Raw genomic sequence first — 20,039 nt, forward strand, 5'->3', positions numbered from 1 at the left:
TTTAAATATTTTTACAATATCATTATATGAGAGGTCCTCTTACTATCATTCTATACAAGAATGCATAAAAAAGGACATTGTTTGATTTGTAATTTGTGTATCAGGAACATAGATTATGCAGGTATTTATAGTAGATTACACAGATATGAAAAAATAAGTCAATAACATTACCATTGATTTCAAAGTATAACATATGTTTATAGCTGGATAACATCCACTAAATACAAATTTCATAAATACTCATTTAATTTGTATACAACTGGAAAAAATAAAGTACAATTTTTTACATATATTTATATATAATATAGTTGGACTTTTTTGTTGGGCTTTAATCTGAGTTTGTGGGCTTTGCTATTTGTTTGTCCTTGTTGGTTGGGTCGATCTGCAACTCGGAGTCCATGTGTTGGACATAGTCAATGTTTGTGGAGTCTTTTTAAGTGTCTATCAGTTAGGTTTGAATAATAAGTTGTAATAGGAAGTTAGGTACCATGTTCTCCTAGTTTGTATGTAGCCAAGTCATTTGTTTCTGATTATGCTTTTCATATATATGTACCTAGAACTCATATAATAAAAGTTAACACTTAGCATATATTGTGTATTTTTCGAGTTATTTCATTAAACTCTAACAAGTTTGATTGAATTGTATTCACTTTTCACGACAATTTTTGTTATGACCATAATATGCAAGACACATTTTTATTAAAAAATATGTAATTTTAATTGATGAGAGGTATTTATATATTTAAAAATAAATTATTTGAATACAATGCACAATGCACAATATAATTTTTTTTAATGTTATGTACAATGTAGCTTAAGTGCAATATAAACCAAACATTTTTAAATATTATGTAATTTTGGATAGTAAGAGATAGTATATCCAAAAATAAATTATTTTAGGAGTAAGGGGCACATTTTTTTTACAAAAAGGATAAGAACAAATATTAAATAAGTAGTAATATATGAATATGTATATTTATCCATAATATATTTTTAAAGTTAATCAACGATTTTTAGATTATTAAGATATATGTATACTCATGATTTGTTGGTGGTTCACCAAAATGACACATGAGCTATTTTGAAACTGGACTATACAAGTGTCCCTAATGGAAGGGTAAATGACTAATTATTAATTGGCATAATAAAATATTAGTTTAATCTCTTTAGAAATAAATTGAATAGTCCTTTAAGTTTGTAAAGTTGTTTAATTAAAACTTGAATATCTTTTAATTCTCAATAAATTAAGATTAAGATTTGAATGTTACTTAATCATATATTTATGAGCCTCAAGCCACAAAATTTAGCTTCATCAAGTCACCAATGCCAAATTTTCCACAGAAGTTGTAGACATATGCCTTGAATAAATGGATGGTCTCTAACATTTTGAAGGCTTAATCAATCAGTAATAAGCTTCTTTTAGTAATCATTGCCAATTTGCCATTATTTAGGTTAAAGATTACCCTCATGAAGCCTTGCATTATTTCTTCTAATAGCTTTTTAATACAACTTAACACATAATTAAAAATATATATATATATATATATATTACTATTAAAAAATCAAATAAATGTATCGGGGTATTAAAGTATGACCAAGTCTTTTAATGGTCATATATACAGGGAAATGGTGATAACTTATATAAGATTTTATGATGGCATTATTGTTTAATCATAGAAACTTTCTTGTGATTGTCGAGAGAATACAGAAATAAAAAATGATACACCTTTAGTCTTTAAAACATGTTAGATGCATCTATCATCTAAATCAGAGAACACGATCTTTTGATGTTTGTATGTACAGCTGGAGGATGCTACTGAGTACTTATAAGCGACAAGCACGAGTTTTTTTTAATATGCCTAGGACTATGGAATGCACATGATCCTAAGGCGTGTAACGGTTATTAGGAGACTCTGAGGAGAGGAAAATGTGAAGTTGTTAGGCTTAGAGCATCGGCTCACTAATACATCAAGAGATATGCTCATTATTATGAAAGGTGGGCTTTAAATGAAAAGTCAAGAGAGAAAGTATTAGCAGATCTAAGCGAGATATAAAATAAGAAACTTGAGAAACTCTAGAAAAAATATTGTTAGCGAGAACACCAAGTTTTTTTACGAAAGCTTGGGAGCAGATTTTTGAATAAAGGCGAGTTTTAAAATGGACTTATATTTATGGATATTCTATGCCACCAGAAGCAAATACGAAAACAAAGGTATTTCAGTAACCACAAGGTGAGGCTGAGGTGGCTTTAGAAAGGCTCCATGATTACGGAGAAAATAAGCTGCAAAAATACTTTAAAGATGAGGCTAGCTCAGAAGAATTTAATAAAAAAAATTCATAAGGAGCTTATAAACTTAACTAAAGTAACTCGAAGACATTTTTTGAACTTTGTCAAAGGATTAAAAAATGGGCTATCTGAAGTTGATGTTACTCTAGTAAAAGAAAAGCATGTCCAATTGACAGATGCCTGACAGTGTCAATACTGTACTGCCCTAAATGATTGTGACAATAACATGTGCTAAGGGTGCTTGATGCGTAAAGGAGGTTAAAACAGAGACACCATTCAAGAATTTCGAGGTAAGAGTTTCTTTAAGGCAACGAGATAATTTTTTATTTTATTTTTCAAGTCAGCTTAAAATAAGAGATTTAGTAAGTAGTTTCTAGTGCTTTGTTTGCAAGTGAACTGGTTTTGTTTTTACCTTAAATTTTCATATTACTTAGATTTTGCTTTCCTTATGTTGGACAATTCCTATATTTTGATGTTTGTCTGATTGCACTATGAATGTAGTAGAATTTCTATGAAGTAATTTTAAGTCTTCTACATCTCACATGAAAGTGGAAAACTACTTATAGACTTATAGTATTATGTGATAAGCAAGGAAATAAAAAACAAATTAAAATAGTCTGGAAAATGGGGAATTCTGAGAATTGAACTCGGAGCCTCTCACTCCCTAAGCGAGAATCATACAACTAGACCAAATGCCATCATGGGTGCAAACCAAAAAATAGTTTAGAACATCTCAATCACCCCCAAAAGCGGAACAAGTAACACAAAAAGATTTGAAGAATCCCATTTTCTGGTTTTTGTCTTTAATCGAAAGAGTTTATGTCGGAGAGCATTAATTTTGTAGCAAACAACATTAATTTGGCAGCAAACACTTTTCTAGTTATCTTTCCTTTTTAGACGATTATTGGACAAACTATTTTGAAGTATTCATTATGGTTTCTCTTGTAATTCACTAGAACTGTACTTACCTCATACCTCTTTGTTTCTAACCGTTGGCTGTGGCCTGGGGTCAAGCGTATTGGGATGTAAAATATTATTGTAAATTCCAATTAAATATAGACATTAAGAAATTCATTTTTGATGAGGAGGCGAAGAGGTGCAAACGTCCATCACATCTCGAACCACAAATGCATTAAGCTACCAGTCCACTTCGAACATGTTCATTTAGTACAAACAGGAACATCCTCAGACTATAGATGTCCAATTCCCTGCTCACAGTTTAAATTATTATACATGTAAATTGTGACATATCCAGACTCGTATTCTTTTTTATTATTAAATTTCATATCCAGACTCGTTAGAAAATGCAGAAATCATTCAAAGCAGAAAGGAACATAGGTAAAAACAGTAAGGAATATAGGGGATGATGTTAAACAAAGTGAAGAATCTATAAATATAATGTTATACAATTTATGCATTCAATCACATATATGTGCTTCTTCGATATTTCAACCAACTTTTTTACAGAATATTGTACACGGACCAGAAGTATAAATTGATCTTGGCGGCTTCCATGGATTACACTAAAGGCTAGAGCAAGAGTGAACCCATGTAGTTTATCTCCATTGGTTCCATCACAACACTTGCAAATTAATCCCAGCTTTCCTTTGTGTTACCTCCTCTATTCATCTTATCATTATTCATTTTACTAAGAGGGGACAACTAAATGAATTTAGTTAAACATAATTTCTAAATTACAAGTGATTATATTTATCGGGTTTACTTACAGGCATATCACAATTATGAAGTAAAAACTTCAATCCCCTGCAGCTCCCAGTGTTATTTAGTATCAGACACCCCAATTCATTCTAATATGTAGACAGGTGGATAACTGATTTCAAAAATTCTCATTTGACATGTAGTCATAATAAACTAGCATTTTCGAATAGTAGTTTGTAACACTCCTATGCCACATTTGAATGTTGTTAACTTATATTTTTTAGTATCATAAGTAAAACTCATTATCTGGTAGTCCATGATCACATGTTAAATGAAAATTTTTAAAACTTGTTACACATATTGACACAACAATTTAAACACAAGAAATATTCATAATGTATGATTGTAAAATAGAGAATGTAAGCGTTGAACAACTTAAAGAGTTGATACTCACTCCAATACTTAAATAAAACACAGCTAGAAAGTGTCCTACAAAATAGGGACTTTGTAACAAACCTACCTAGACTAAATCAACTACTAACGTTAAACAAATACTTTTTCAAAAACTACTCCTACAAACTCTCCAGGCCAGGCCATGACCCAAACATGATATAACAGCATGACTTAGACAAATAAATAGACAAAACATATAACTTCAAGTTTGAATACACACCCCAACAGACTTCCCCTTAATTCAAACTTTTTTGAACACAGTTTCTTACTCCAAGTATAGTCTTCATCTTCTCAAAATTCACCATGCTTAATGCCTTCGTGAGAGAGTCATCCCGTTGTTCCTCTCAACGCACATGTTTCACAATGATGTCTCCATTTTCAATGAACTCTCTAATAAAATGAAATGTAATGTCAATGTACTTGCTCCTACCATGAAATATATGGTTCTTCGCTAAGTCAATGGCCGACTTGCTATTGATAAACAACATCACAGGTTGAATGTATTGCCCAGTAACTTGTGTCAACAATTTTCTCAACCATATCGCTTGACATGAGGCAGCTGTTGCTTCCATAAACTCAGCCTCACATGAGGAGGGTGCAACACACTTCTATTTATACGAATTCCATGTTATCAAGCTTTTATTTAGATAGAAGACCATACCGCTAGTGCTCTTCCTATCTTCTACATTACCTACCAGATTGCTGTCTGAGTACCCAATTACAACATTATTCTCTTCATCACTAGTATAAATCAAGCCAAAATCCATCGTTCGTTTCACATATCGTAAGACACGTTTTACAACATTCAAATGCATCACCGTAGGTTTTTCCATAAACCTACTTATAACACCAACAAAATAGGCCAAGTCAGGCCTAGGGTAAATCAAGTATCTCAGCCCTCCAATTATGCTTTTAAAATTTGTTGAATCCACCAGTTTGCCTCCTTCATCCTTATTGATGATCTCTTTAGGATGCATCGGAATTCTCGTGGGATTACACTCAAACAATCCAGCCTTGTGAAGTATCTTATTTGCATATCTTGCTTGTTTTAGACATATATATCCATCTCCTTGCACCACCTCAATATCCAAGTAATACGTGAGCTTGCCCAAATTGATCATGTCAAAACTCTTTGTCATTTGACTTTTGAATTCCACAATAGCCTCCTGTTAGTCCCTTAATAATATAGCAAGAATTACAGAAGGGGGGTTGAATGGAATTCTTGAACCTTTTTCTTAAAATAAAAATGTTCAACTCGATTATGGATATATTTGTTTTGATTAGGACAATGCGGAATGTAAACTTGAATGAATCAAAACATAAGTAATTAAAAAAAAGAGTCTTTAAAAACTTTCTGGTGGATTTAAACAGTTCCACCAGAGTTATATTTAATATATCGAGAGGACTCTGTGTGCAGAAATGCCCACAGCTGCTTACACAAATAGAACTACTAAGAACACAGGAAATGCTAAAGATAGTGATTACAAAGATTTCTCTGTTGTTGTTTCTTAGCTCTCTCAGTTATTTTTCTATTTGCTACTCTCTTTGTTTATATAATACCAAGATTACAAAGTCAAAAGAACTGAACAAATATAAAATCTAACAGTCTTGATCTTTGCTGCTTTTCGTCCTCTATTACCTAGTTAATGAGCTTCCACAGTGTACTTGTATCCAACTCAACGGCTGTGTGTCACCTTTCACTGTTCAACTGATGTTTGAATCTTGATCATCTATCGACTTTCAGATCATTCGTCGATGACTTAATTGATCATCCGTCGACTACTATGTTAAACATCCGTTGATAGCTATTTTGGTCATCCGTTGAAGCTTTGTTAATCATCCATTGGTAGCTATTTTGGCACTTGACTTCATTTCACTTATACAGAATTACAAGACATTGCTTATGTACAGTTAATCAACCTATTCTGCATATCTAGTTAAAGTCAACATGACTTATATGCCACTACACATTCTATACAAAGGTGCATACAACACTGTGCTACAAACTTATTATATAAGCTACTCACTCGATGGATAATAAGTTAATCATCCGTCGGGACTATAATGAGTTATCCATCGAGACTATAATTCTTCTAGCCGAGTGCTACATTATTTCACTAAGTAAAATCTACTTAGATGTTTTGTTTAGGTAATCATCAAGTACTCAACATATTCACAACAATCTCCCCCAATTATGTCTACTGGAATTGTAGCCATAAATTAAGAGATACTTGATGATAACAAAACATCCTAAACATATATCTTTAAAGATAAGTAGATAAAACTGAAAGTGCTTCAATTTAAACAAAAATGTAGAAGGTTTGGCTCACAGTCAGTTCAAGATGCTCCTCTAGTGTGAGCAGATTTTTCTAGTTTCTTGAAGGTCTGGATCTTCTTCCAAGCATTCTGTTGTTTTCTTCAATTTGATTCTGGAGCTGTCTGTGGAATTCTAATTCATCAGATTCTGAGAGATCTAACATTTCTTGCATTTCCAAGAGAGTCTCATTGCAAGAGATACTCAATTGGTCTTCTAATCTGAAGAATCTTCTCACACCCTTGTCATCCATGAATTCCATCAGCAAGTAGGGCCTTAGATGCACTCTTCTCCCTGTGTATGGGATGATAAGAGTTTTGGGTAGTGCATCTTTGGCTCTAACACTCCTTAGCTCTTCAATCTTCTTCAATACTAATCTTCTTGCAGTTACATTGAACCCAAAGTTTTTCTTGAAGGATGAATAGATTTTGATCAACACAGCTTGGCTTTCTTGAAGTATCCTGTGAAGAGGCCACTGAATCTCCATTCCCCCATTGTACTTGAACACCAACCTTTCAGGTAGGTTTCTGTATGCATCAATTGCCCTTACCTTATCCAGCTCCTCCAGATAAAGGTTTAGATCTGAGAATTCTTTGATGTCACACAAGTACAGGTAGTCTCCCCTGTTGACCTTGGGTTGAGCTTTGACTATTGACTTGGATTTGAGAGGTGACAGCTTCACTCTCTTCACTGCCCTTGATTTTGTCCTTCTTGGCTTAGTAAGAATTGGCAAGTTGAAGTCAGTAATTGGTAATTTATCCCACTCTATTGGCTCATCCTTTGGCACAATAGGCTCTCCATGTATGTTCCTGTAGGGGTCCACCACCCTTATGTCTTCAAACACCATAGAGGGCTTTGATGCTTGAGTTTGAGCTTGAGTGGATTCCTTTGGAAATTGATCTTCCAATTCCTTGTCAACAACATCCAACTTTCTTTTTGTTCGTTTAGCTAGTTCTTTATTTCTTGAGGATTTCTTCTGTTCTTCAATCTTCTTCTCTGATTTAGTAGCTTGAGATGGTTGAGAGGGAATTTGTTGAGAAGAATTCACAGCCTGTAGCTTGGCCAAGATAGCAAACTGTTCTTTCTTTTGTTTAGACTTCTTTACATCTAGAGCAGCTTGCCTCTTTTCCTACTTCAATCTGGCTTTTTCTTCTTCCTTTGTATGAGCAAATTGTGGATGTCCAGCTACCACACAAATTTCCTTCCCATTTCTGAATATCTTTGCAATTCTCTTTCTTAAGGCTGAATCAGCTGGATCTTTGTAGAGGAGAATAGATCTTGACAGAAGCTTCTTTTCATCAGGCTTGGGTGTCTCATACACAGAATCCATAGGGTTCTTCAAAGATAACTTTGGATAGTTTGCCCTTAGTTTAAGAATTATCTCAGCCTTTGTAGTCTTGATGCAGGAAGATTGTCCTTTCTCCAGATAGTTCATGCTCATCTCATTCATATTGATTGGCTTGACATGAGAGTGATGGATGGCTGACTGATCTGGTTCCTTGACTAATTGAAACTTTTGCTGTATTTCCTCATCAATCTTTTTTCAGTTGATCAGAGTCAACTCTCCTTTATCAGCATCTTTCAAATTTGCTACTGCTGCATTTATAAGATCTATACCATCTGCAACTGGTGGATTGGAGATAGTAATTGAAGGTACAATTACTTTGTTGATTTGAACTAGAAGTTTCTCCCCTTCAGTTGGTCCTTTCTCCCCCTTACTTGATTCTCTCTCCCCCTTTTTGTTATCATCAAGTGGAGGAGTTAGGCCTTGTGCTTTAGCCAGTTGCATAAGAAGATTTGTCTGAGTCTGTTGATTTTGAAGAAGTAGAGCCACTGAATTCTCAATAACCTGAACTCTGTTCTCCAGCTTGGCTATCTTCTTGTCAGAATCTGATTCTCTCCTTAATCTTAGTAATAGATCATGCATGGTACCATAAGGCATTATTGAATCCAGCTTCTCAGAGTTATATGTCTTTAAGTCAGCTATCTCCTTTTTCAATTCATCCACACTGAGATTCTGTCTTGAGTGTTGGATCTTCAATAAATGTAAAGAGTGTAGGTGAGCTTGAAGAACAACCTTGGTACCAGCATTAGAAGCTTCCTGAAGGGCCTGCTGAATAGCTATCAATTGCTTTACCAAAGACACCTCAAATTGCCCTGGTGTAAATTCCTTTGCCCATGCCCATTCAGGTAAACCTAACGCAGAACTTGGGCCTTCAGCTCCCCCTAAGTTCATGCTTCCATCCAAAGAACCAGAGTCATCATCATCAGAATTTACTCCAAATTCTTCAGATGGCTCTCCAGCTTGAGAAGGCATTCTGTTCACAGCAGCTTTATCTCTTTGAAGAGATTCTGTGGTGTGCACTAGATTCAAAGTCTTCTCTGCCTCCACATTGCCCTGAGCAGCCAACAGTTGATAGGCTGAAACAGGGTAGGTAAAAGTGTCAACATCCAAGGAAATATTATCAATTACAGCTTTATAATGTTGCTGAAATTGTATTTCCTTTTCAGCATCATCCACAATCATTGACTCACTAGCAATGGCTGGTTCCATCCTTATTTCTCCTGTACCTGACTTTCTCTCATATTCTCTCTTTTGTTGCATCAGGGTCTCACCCCGGCTCCCCACCCTCACACCCTCACCTTCACCTACTAAGGTGGGACTCCTCTCACTCACTTTTGCCAATCCTGAATGAATGGATTGCTGAGATTCACTATTTTCCTCTCCTTTTGCCTGGGAGCAACCCAGCCTCTCACTCAATGCACTCTCCTCTCTCAGTCCTAAGAGTGATTATATTACCACCAAATCTTCTACACTTGAAATTATTGAATTTTGAAGTTGTGTAGAGACACTCGACGGATAAGTGATATCCGTCGGGTGAGTGGTAAAGCTATCTGACGGATAACTGCTGTTAAGCTTATCCGTCGGGATACAATCACTACTCGACGGATGAGCAATATCCATCGAGAGAGTAGAAATGAGTGAGGTGGGAAGAGAAACTATTGTTGACTCTGTGTTGATTGAAGTTATTTGAGGCACAGATGTCACATTTGAATCAAAAAGAGTTGGCAAGTGAGCCAACAAATCATCTAAAAGATGATGCTCACTTCCACTAGATTTTGGCTTCCCCAACAGAGTTAAAGAAGGGGAATCAGGAATTGAAGTGTTTATCATGTCCACTTCCAGTGAGTTAGTTGGTGAGTATTGTGTTTCCGTGGCTTCTATTATGAGAGATTTTTGCTGTGACTCCACATTTATTGGAGCCACATCAATCTGAATTTGAGAAGGTGCAGAGACTGTGTCTTTAGCACCAGTTTGCACTAAGTGTGTGTCCTGTGCATCCCCAGTTGTTTTGGATTTCTTCTTTCTAGTGTAGGTTTGGTGTGAGCTTGTGTCCCTAACCCTCTTGGCATGTGCTATTGGATGAGAGCTTTGTTCAATAGCCACATCCTTTTGGGAGGATGCAGCTAGAAGTGAGCTTTTGTCCTTTTTAAGCACTACAGTTTGTTGGGAAACTGCAGTGTGGCTAGGCTGGGATTCACTCAACTCTCCAACCTTATCCTTGGGGTTTCTTTGATGTTCACCCCTTCCCTCACCTATCTTACCCTCCTTCACACTCCCCTCTTTGGCTTTGGTAGTTTTTTGAACTGGTACCTTTTGAGAGATACCAGAGGGGGTTTTCTTTGATTTGGATTTAAAAATTGCAGTTGTTTTGGCAGCTTTGGTAGGCAACTATTTGGTCATTGTCACAGTTGCCATAGCTATGCCTGAAGTCAAAGAAATAGAAGAGATTAGAATAGTTGAGGGTCTGGATGAACTTACCTCACTTACCTGAGGTGTCAGCATTACAGGAAAATAGAACATTGGCACATCCTTGTGATGGTTGGCTCTGTTCAAGTCTGCAATGATTCTCCTCTCTTGAACCCAACAAGCTAATTTGTTGTTTGGGTTCTCAAGTTCAATCTCTTGACAAAGATGGTTAGCCAAAAGCATAAAAAATCTAGCATAGTAAATATTCTTTCCTCTTTTGGCTAAGTCACCTAGTTTAAAACCTAACTCATACACAACAAGGTCACTGAAATTGTAATATTTGTCTGTAACTAGCATGTATAGCATGTTAAGCATGGAAATGTTCACAGAATCAAAATTACTGACTTTTCCAGAAAAGACTTTAGTTACTACATCACACAAGTAACTCCATTCCTTCCTAAGACCTAGTCTTCTAATTTCACTTAGTTTTGCAGTAGGAAGTGCATAGTGAATGGAATTGAGCATATTGACAATATCAGTGTCAGTGTGTGGTGCAGTTACATTATCATCAGGAATCTTGAAATATGCTTTTATTACATCACTATTGATACAGAAATCATTACCTTTGATGGTTAGAGTGATGGTTTTGTCAGTAGAGTTGTAGATTGTTGTTGTCCACATCTCCTCAACAACTTCACAATAAATTGTGGGTGATTCCAGCATGGCAAAACTTAACTTACAGTTGTGCACGAAGTCCATCATCTTATGATAGTGTTCAGATTGTTGAATCCCCTTATTGACCAAGACAGTGAAGTTGTTCTTCTCATAGATGAAACCAGTCTGTGACATGATCTTAACTATGGGTGCCATTATTAGAGAAGAAAAGCTTGAAGAGAAAGAGGATTTTCGCTTGAGAGAGAATGAAGTAACACAGTTGAATTTGAGAATGATAAAAGAAAATGATTAGAATGAATAAAGCTTTTATACTTTTCTCAAAATCACTTGATAAAGATAATAAAGAGAAGTAAATTACCCAATAGAAATTGTCTAAAATAGCCATTTTAAAATAAACTGTAAAAATTCTACCCATTATCCGTCGCGTAATGCTTACAAACTTTAAGTATACTCGATGGATAATGTTCAGGGAATTAACGATTAAGATTTAGACACTTCGACGGATGAGGATAAGTTGATATCCGTCGAGCTTTAAAATACTCCAGAAAAGTAATTGATTTTTATTTACAATTTGTATATCGACAGATGACTCAACTCGATGGATAATGGTCATCCGTCGAGATGCAAATTTTGACTTAGCCAAAATTTTCATCCAAGACTAAAAATTAGTTAAATTTCTTGCTACCTTTCAACTTGCAAAATAATTCAGATAATTTCAAGAGTAATTAAGCATACCTAACTCACTTACCAACCTAGAAAAGGTGGATTCATCCAGTGGTTTGGTAAAAATATCTGCAAGTTGCTTCTCACTTGGAACAAAATGTAACTCTACAGTACCATTCATTACATGTTCCCTTATGAAATGGTACTTGATGTCTATATGCTTTATCCTTGAATGTTGCACTGGATTTTCAGTGATGGCAATTGCACTTGTGTTGACACAGAAAATAGGAATCCTTTCAACTTGCAAACCATAGTCTAGCAATTGATTTTTCATCCATAAAATTTGTGCACAGCAACTGCCAGCAGCAATATATTCGGCTTCAGCTGTAGAAGTAGAAACTGAATTTTGCTTTTTACTGAACCAGGACACAAGCTTGTCTCCTAAAAATTGACAGGTTCCTGTTGTGCTTTTTCTATCAATTCTGCAACCTGCATAATCTGCATCTGAATAACCAGTTAGATCAAAATTAGAATCTCTAGGATACCAAATGCCAAGGTTTGGTGTTCCTTTTAGATTTCTGAAAATTCTCTTAATAGCTATCAAATGAGACTCTCTAGGATCAGCCTGAAATCTAGCACACAAATATGTAGCAAACATTATATCTGGCCTACTAGCTGTTAAGTACAGAAGTGATCCAACCATGCCTCTATAACTTGAAATATCCACAGACTTTTCAGTAGTGTTTAGTTCAAGCTTAGTTGCAGTATCCATGGGAGTTTTTGCAGATGTGCAATCCATTAGATCAAACTTCTTTAAAAGATAAAAAATATATTTAGTTTGACTAATGAATATTCCATCACTAACTTGCTTAACTTGTAAACCAAGAAAGTAAGTTAGTTCTCCCATCATACTCATTTCATACTTGCTTTGCATCAGTTTGGCAAACTTTTTACAAAGTTTCTCTTCTGTAGAGCCAAAAATAATATCATCTACATAAATTTGAACAAGTATGCTAGAGCCATTCACATTTCTGAAAAATAAAGTTTTATCTACAGTACCTCTTGTGAAGTGATTTTCCAAAAGGAACTTTGATAAAGTGTCATACCAGGCTCTAGGTGCTTGCTTCAGTCCATAAAGTGCTTTCAGTAGATAATAGACATACTCTGGGAAATTTGGATCTTCAAAGCCAGGAGGTTGACTTACATACACTTCTTCCTCCAAATCTCCATTCAGAAAGGCACTTTTGACATCCATTTGATAGACCTTGAAATTGGCATGGGCTGCATAGGCTAATAAGATTCTGATGGCTTCAAGTCTTGCGACAGGAGCAAATATTTCATCAAAATATATTCCTTCTTGCTGACAATAGCCTTTAGCAACCAATCTTGCTTTGTTCCTTACTACTATGCCATTTTTATCCATCTTGTTTCTGAATACCCATTTGGTGTCTATTGGATTCTTTTCTGTAGGCTTGGGTATCAGCTTCCATACTTTATTCCTTTCAAATTGGTTTAGCTCCTCTGCATAGCTACAATCCAATCAGGATCTAACAAGGCTTCTTCTACCTTCTTTGGTTCTTCCTTAGACAGGAAGCTGCTGTATAGACATTCTTCTTGAGTTGCTCTCCTGGTTTGAACTCTGGAAGAAACATCACCAATAATCAATTCAAAGGGATGATCTTTTGTCCATTTTCTTGGTTGAGGTAGATTAGCCCTAGATGAAAAGACCTCAATGTTGTCTTGATATGTGATTGAGTTTTAATTGCTAGAAACTCCCCCTGAGTTTGTGGATCTTTGATTTGAGATTGGGGTGCTTTCTATGGGTGGTCTGCCTTGACTTCCTGCTCCTTTTGATAACCCGACGGATGGTGAATTTTGAGTACCGACGGATGAGGCAGGTTGTCTTCCGACGGATAATACAGATTGCCTTCCTACGGAGGAAGCGTTATGTAACTCGACGGATGTTGAGTTTTATGCTTCATTTGTGGTAGATTTGTCTGTATTATCATTAGAAACTGTTTCTTGATCACTCTCATCATCACTTTCATCTCTGACCATCTCAATATTGTCGAATTTGAGGCTCTCATGGTAATCTCCATCTTTTAGTCCTTCAATCTTTTTATCATCAAACACAACATGTATAGATTCAACAACAATGTTGGTTCTTAGATTGTAGACTCATATGCTTTACCAATAGCATATCCAACAAAAATTCCTTCATCTGCTTTAGCATCAAACTTCCTATTTTGATCAGTTTGATTTCTCAGAATATAGCATTTACAGCCAAATACATAAAGAAAGTTCAGAGTTGGCTTCTTATTCTTGAACAATTGATAAGGTGTCATGCATCTTCCTTGATTAACCAGAGAGATGTTTTGAGTGTAGCATGCAGTGTTTACAACTTCAGCCCAGAAGTATGTTGGTAGTTTTGATTCTTCAAGCATTGTCCTTGCAGCTTCAATAAGAGATCTATTCTTTCTTTCCACTACTCCATTCTGTTGTGGAGTCCTTGCTGCTGAAAACTTATGCAAGATTCCATTTTCCTCACAAAATGCTCTCATGACAAAGTTCTTGAACTCAGTTCCATTATCACTCCTGATTCTTCTAACTTTGAAATCAGGATGATTGTTAACTTGCCTTATGTGACTGATGATAATTTCACTAGCCTCATCCTTGGACTTTAGGAAATAGGTCCAAGAGAACTTTGAGAAATCATCTACAATTACTAGGCAAAATCTTTTCTTTGAGATTGACAATATATTGGCTGGTCGAAACAAATCCATGTGAAGCAGTTGTAGAGGCTCTTCAATTGCTGAATCAAGTTTCTTCCTGAATGATGCTTTAATCTGCTTCCCTTTTTGGCAGGCATCACACAGTCCATCCTTTGTAAACTCCACCATAGGAATTCCTCTAACTAGCTCTTTCTTTACCAGCTCATTCATGGTCTTGAAGTTCAAATGAGATAGTTTCTTGTGCCATAGCCAACTTTCATCTTGACTTGCTTTACTGAGAAGACAAGTTACAGATTCTGCTTTAGTTGAGTTGAAGTCAGCAAGATACACATTTCCTCTTCTCACACCAGTGAGAACCACTTTGTTGTTTAGATTACTAATCACAATACAGGTTTCTTCGTTGAAGGTTACTGAGTTGCCTTTATCACAAAGCTGGCTGATACTCAACAGATTGTGTTTGAGACCATCCACTAAGGCAACCTCTTCAATGATGACATTGTCCTTTGAAATCAAGCCATATCCCACAGTATAACCTTTGTTGTCATCTCCAAAAGTGATACTTGGGCCAACTCTCTCTTCAAACTCTGTGAGCAGGGTAGAATCACCAGTCATGTGTCTTGAACAACCACTATCCAAGTACCAAAGATTCCTTCTATTTCCCTGCACACATCAAAATCAAATCAAGTTGATTTTGGTACCCAAGTTTCCTTGGGTCCTGCCTTGTTAGCTTTCTTCTTCTATTTCTTAGGTCTTAACTCATTTGACTTAGGAATTTCAGATTCTTCCTTAGTCATTTGGGTTGGGCCTTTGAAACCACTAGATGCAATAGAATTATCATGCATGTTATGGCTAACAGGAAATGGCATGCTTGGTGCAAACATGTTATTCCAGTAAGGCATGCTAAATGGCATTTGAGGCATATTGTATGCAGCATAATATGGATTAGGTGCAAATGGCATATTAGCAAAATGTGCATTCATGTTCTGTGTAGGCATAACATTAACAGGCATGAGAGGCATGGCATTCATGTTAGAAAATTGAGGTTGAACAGACATGGGAGTAGGCATGGCAGATTTGCAATTAACAGACAAATGATTTACACTACCACATTTGACACAGATTTTTCTAGGAGCATATTTGTCAGATGTGTAGTTATTATGTTTGTTAATCCCTACTTTACCATTCCTATTATTTTTCCTTTTAGTCTATGTTTTTACCTCTATCTTCTCAAGTTTGTCACTTAACTATTTGACAGTCATGAGACCAACATTAGCCTTCTTCCCTTTCTTGGCTTGACTTCACTCTCCTGAAACAAAGTTTTTGAAAATAGACCCATACTTTTCATTTAGCTTGGTTAATTTGGCTTTGCTAATGGGTTTGCTCACAGCCAACGGATGAGGATTTTTATCATTCGACAGATAACACTTTTTGTTATCCGACGGATAGATCTCATCATCCATTGAGTCTACATCTGTCAGCAATCCATCTACCAAAATAGGTTATAGTTTCTCCTTATTCTTTTTCCAGGCTTCATCACAAAAAGACTCAATTCCTTGAACCTTGGTGATTTGAGCATGAACATCTCTGGATGTTTTCCATGCTTTAATCACCTCCTGTTCACGATCGAGCTGCTTCTTTAAAATTTCTTCCTTTTTCAAGGACTCCGTTAATTCCTCCTTGGCAATTCTACACTCAATTTTTAGTTTCTCAAACTCAACAAACTGAGACTCAAGCACATTATTCCTCTCACTCAAAAACAAGTTGTTTTCTTTGATTTTAGCATTTTCTTTAGTGAGGGACTTAAGTGTAACACACAAATGATACAATTTTGTAGACATGTCATTTATTGCATCATTACACTCAACTTTAGATAAATGTGCAAGGTTTGTAGTGTTTACCTGATTACTTGAGGAACTTGTCTCTGTTTCATCAGACTTGGCCATAAGGGCTAGATTGACATAGCTGACATCCTCATCTTCATCCAAACCATCAGCCGCCCAGTATTTCTCTTGTGTAATAAAAGCCCTTTTCTTCTGTTTGAGTAGATCAAAGTATTTTTGCTTATAATCCACAGACTCAAATCTTTTCTTACTGGAATCTGACTTTCTACACTCATTTGCAAAATGCCCTGCCAAACCATATTTGAAACACTTGAATTTTGATTTATCCACCATGTTTCTATTTGGCTTGGCAGCTCCAAAGTTCTTCTTGAACTTGAGTTTGGCAAATCTTCTTGAAAGGAATGCTAGGTGCTCATCAATGTTCTCCATGTCATCTTGGCTCAATGAATCTTCACTTTCTGTAGCTAGCCCTTTACCCTTGCTTTCACAGGCCTTTGAAGTTGATTCCACAGCTTCCATCTTCACTTCCTTCTCCTTTTCCAGTTCAGCCACTAGTGCAATGAATCCTCATTTCTTCTTTCCTCTCTCCATTCTTTCATCATGCTCTATCTCAAGCTCATAGGTCTTCAGAATGTCATACAGTCTCTCCAAAGTAAACTCCTTATAATCTTGTGAGTTTCTCAATGAGACTGTCATTGGTTTCCATTCCTTTGGAAGAGATTTGGGAAATTTCAGATTGGAGTCTTTAGTCTGATAGATCTTCCATGCAATTTAAGAGCATTTAGTAGCTTTTGGAATCTACTAAAAATGTCAGTGAGTGACTCACTTTCTTCATTGTGAAAATGCTCATATTGCTGAATCAGGAGCTGCATTTTATTTTCTCTTACTTGCTCAGTACCATCACAGATTATCTGTATTGTGTCCCAAACTTCCTTGGCAATCTTGCAGTTGATGATGTTATCAAACATGTCTGCATCAACACCATTGAATAGAATGTTCATGGCCTTTTTATCTTTCCTGACTTGTTCAATATCAGGATCAGACCAATCATCCCTTGGCTTTGGAACATATGGTTCATTTCCTGTTGCAGCTCTGATTGGAACATGAGGGCCTCTTTCTATGCAGTCCATATAGGCCTCATCTTGAGAAAGCATATGGAGATGCATCTTTACCTTCCAATGATGGTAATTGTTTTTATCAAGAAAAGGAATCTTGACTCCAACATCTTTCTTGTTCATCTTGCTGAATTGTTTTGATCTTTAAACTCTTTGTTGATTAAGAGCCTGCTCTGATACCAATTGTTAGTCCCTTATTAATATAGCAAGAATTACAGAAGGGGGGTTGAATGGAATTCTTGAACCTTTTTCTTAAAATAAAAATGTTCAACTCGATTATGGATATATTTATTTTGATTAGCACAATGCGGAATGTAAACTTGAATGAATCAAAACATAAGTAATTAAAAACAAGAGTCTTTAAAAACTTTCTGGTGGATTTAAACAATTCCACCAGAGATATATTTAATATATCGAGAGGACTCTGTGTGCAGAAATGCCCACAGCTGCTTACACAAATAGAACTACTAAGAACACAGGAAATACTAAAGATAGTGATTACAAAGATTTCTATGTTGTTGTTTCTTAGCTCTCTCAGTTATTTTTCTATTTGCTACTCTCTTGGTTTATATAATACCAATATTACAAAGTCAAAAGAACTGAACAAATATAAAATCTAACAGTCTTGATCTTTGCTGCTTTTCATCCTCTATTACCCAGTTAATGAGCTTCCACAGTGTACTTGTATCCAACTCAACGGCTATGTGTCAGCTTTCACTGTTCAACTGATGTTTGAATCTTGATCATCTGTCGATTTTCAGATCATCCGTCGATGACTTAATTGATCATCCGTCGACTGCTATGTTAAACATCCGTTGATAGCTATTTTGGTCATCCGTCGAAGCTTTGTTAATCATCCGTTGGTAGCTATTTTGGCACTTGACTTCATTTCACTTATACAGAATTACAAGACATTGCTTATATACAGTTAATCAACCTATTCTGCATATCTAGTTAAAGTCAACATGACTTATATGCCACTACAGATTCTATACAAAGGTACATACAACACTGTGCTACAAACTTATTACATAAGCTACTCACTCGATGGATAATAAGTTAATCATCCGTCGGGACTATAATGAGTTATCCGTCGGGACTATAATTCTTATCCGTCGAGTGCTACATTATTTCACTAAGTAAAATCTACTTAGATGTTTTGTTTAGGTAATCATCAAGTACTCAACATATTCACAACACCTCCACACTTGTAACAGTGACTAGAAGATCATCCACATAAACTCCAACGATTAAAATTTCACTTCCCATATGCCTGGTATACACCGCTTGTTCATATGCACACCTTGTAAATCCCAGCCCTTCTAGACACTTATTAAGCTTAGAATAGCAGGCTCTTGGAGCCTGTCTTAGTCCATAGAAATTCCTCAATAGCCTATACACGAGATGCTCTTTTCCACGTTTCACGAATCCTTCAGGTTGCTTCACAAATACTTCCTCCTTGATCTCTATATTAAGGAATGTTGTTTTGACGTCGAGATGGTGCACCTGCCAATTACCTTTAGCTGCAAGTGCCAACAATAGTCGTATTGTCTCGATACAAGTAACAGGTGCAAAAAGCTCATAAAAATCCACACCCTTCCTTTGCGCGTAGCCCTTCGCAACAATTCTGGCCTTATGCTTTGTGATATTACCTTCTGCATCTCGTTTGATTTTATATAACCACCTCAGATCAATTGCCTTTTGCCCCTTTGGTAATTCTGTTAACTCTCAGGTTCCATTTCTTTCAACAGCCTCAATTTCAGCTTGCATTCCCTTCCTCCATTCACCTTCTTTAGCAGCTTGCGTGTAATTGACTGGTTCATCTATGCCCATAAGATATAGTTCATCCTCCTCTCGTTCTATTGGTTCAGTGGTAGCATAAATTTCATTAAGTGCTTTAAACTTTACAGGTGGTTCATCAGTCTCAGACCCATACTCTGATATGCTCGAACTTTGACCTATACTCTTTATCTTCAGGGTTGTCACTGTCTTTATGGGCTCCCTGCATTGTCACTTCAACATCTGTGTGCTGAGTTTGTAAAGTCAACATCATAATAAAATTACCAGTATTAATCTTACCTACATCTTCAGTTTCACAGCAATTCTACGCCTTTTTCTCCTCAAAGATCACGTCTTGACTCACGTATATCTTTCAAGTTTCAGGATCTAGCATCCTATAGGCCTTTGTACCCGGTTCCTTGCCAAGATTCACTACTGGTCTGCTTCTATTATAAAGCTTTTTTAGATTAACATTCTGCTCCTTCATATGTGCCATACATCCAAAGAATCGCAAATGATCTATACTTGGCTTTTCGTTGGATCATACCTCATATGGGGTAACACTAGTTACAACATGGGTTGGAAGTCGATTCAACAAATATGTTGAGTGTCGAACAGCTTCCCCCCCACAGATAGTTTGACATCTTCATCTCCTTTAGTAAACTTCGCGACATCTCAATTAGGGTCCTATTACGCCTTTTGACCATGCCATTCAGCCGTGGCGAGTATGGAGCAGAAAAATGGTGAGTGATCCCAGCTTCTTCATAATA

This window comes from Apium graveolens, chromosome 7 (assembly GCF_009905375.1).
Source record: "Apium graveolens cultivar Ventura chromosome 7, ASM990537v1, whole genome shotgun sequence".
Classification (NCBI taxonomy): Eukaryota; Viridiplantae; Streptophyta; class Magnoliopsida; order Apiales; family Apiaceae; genus Apium; species Apium graveolens.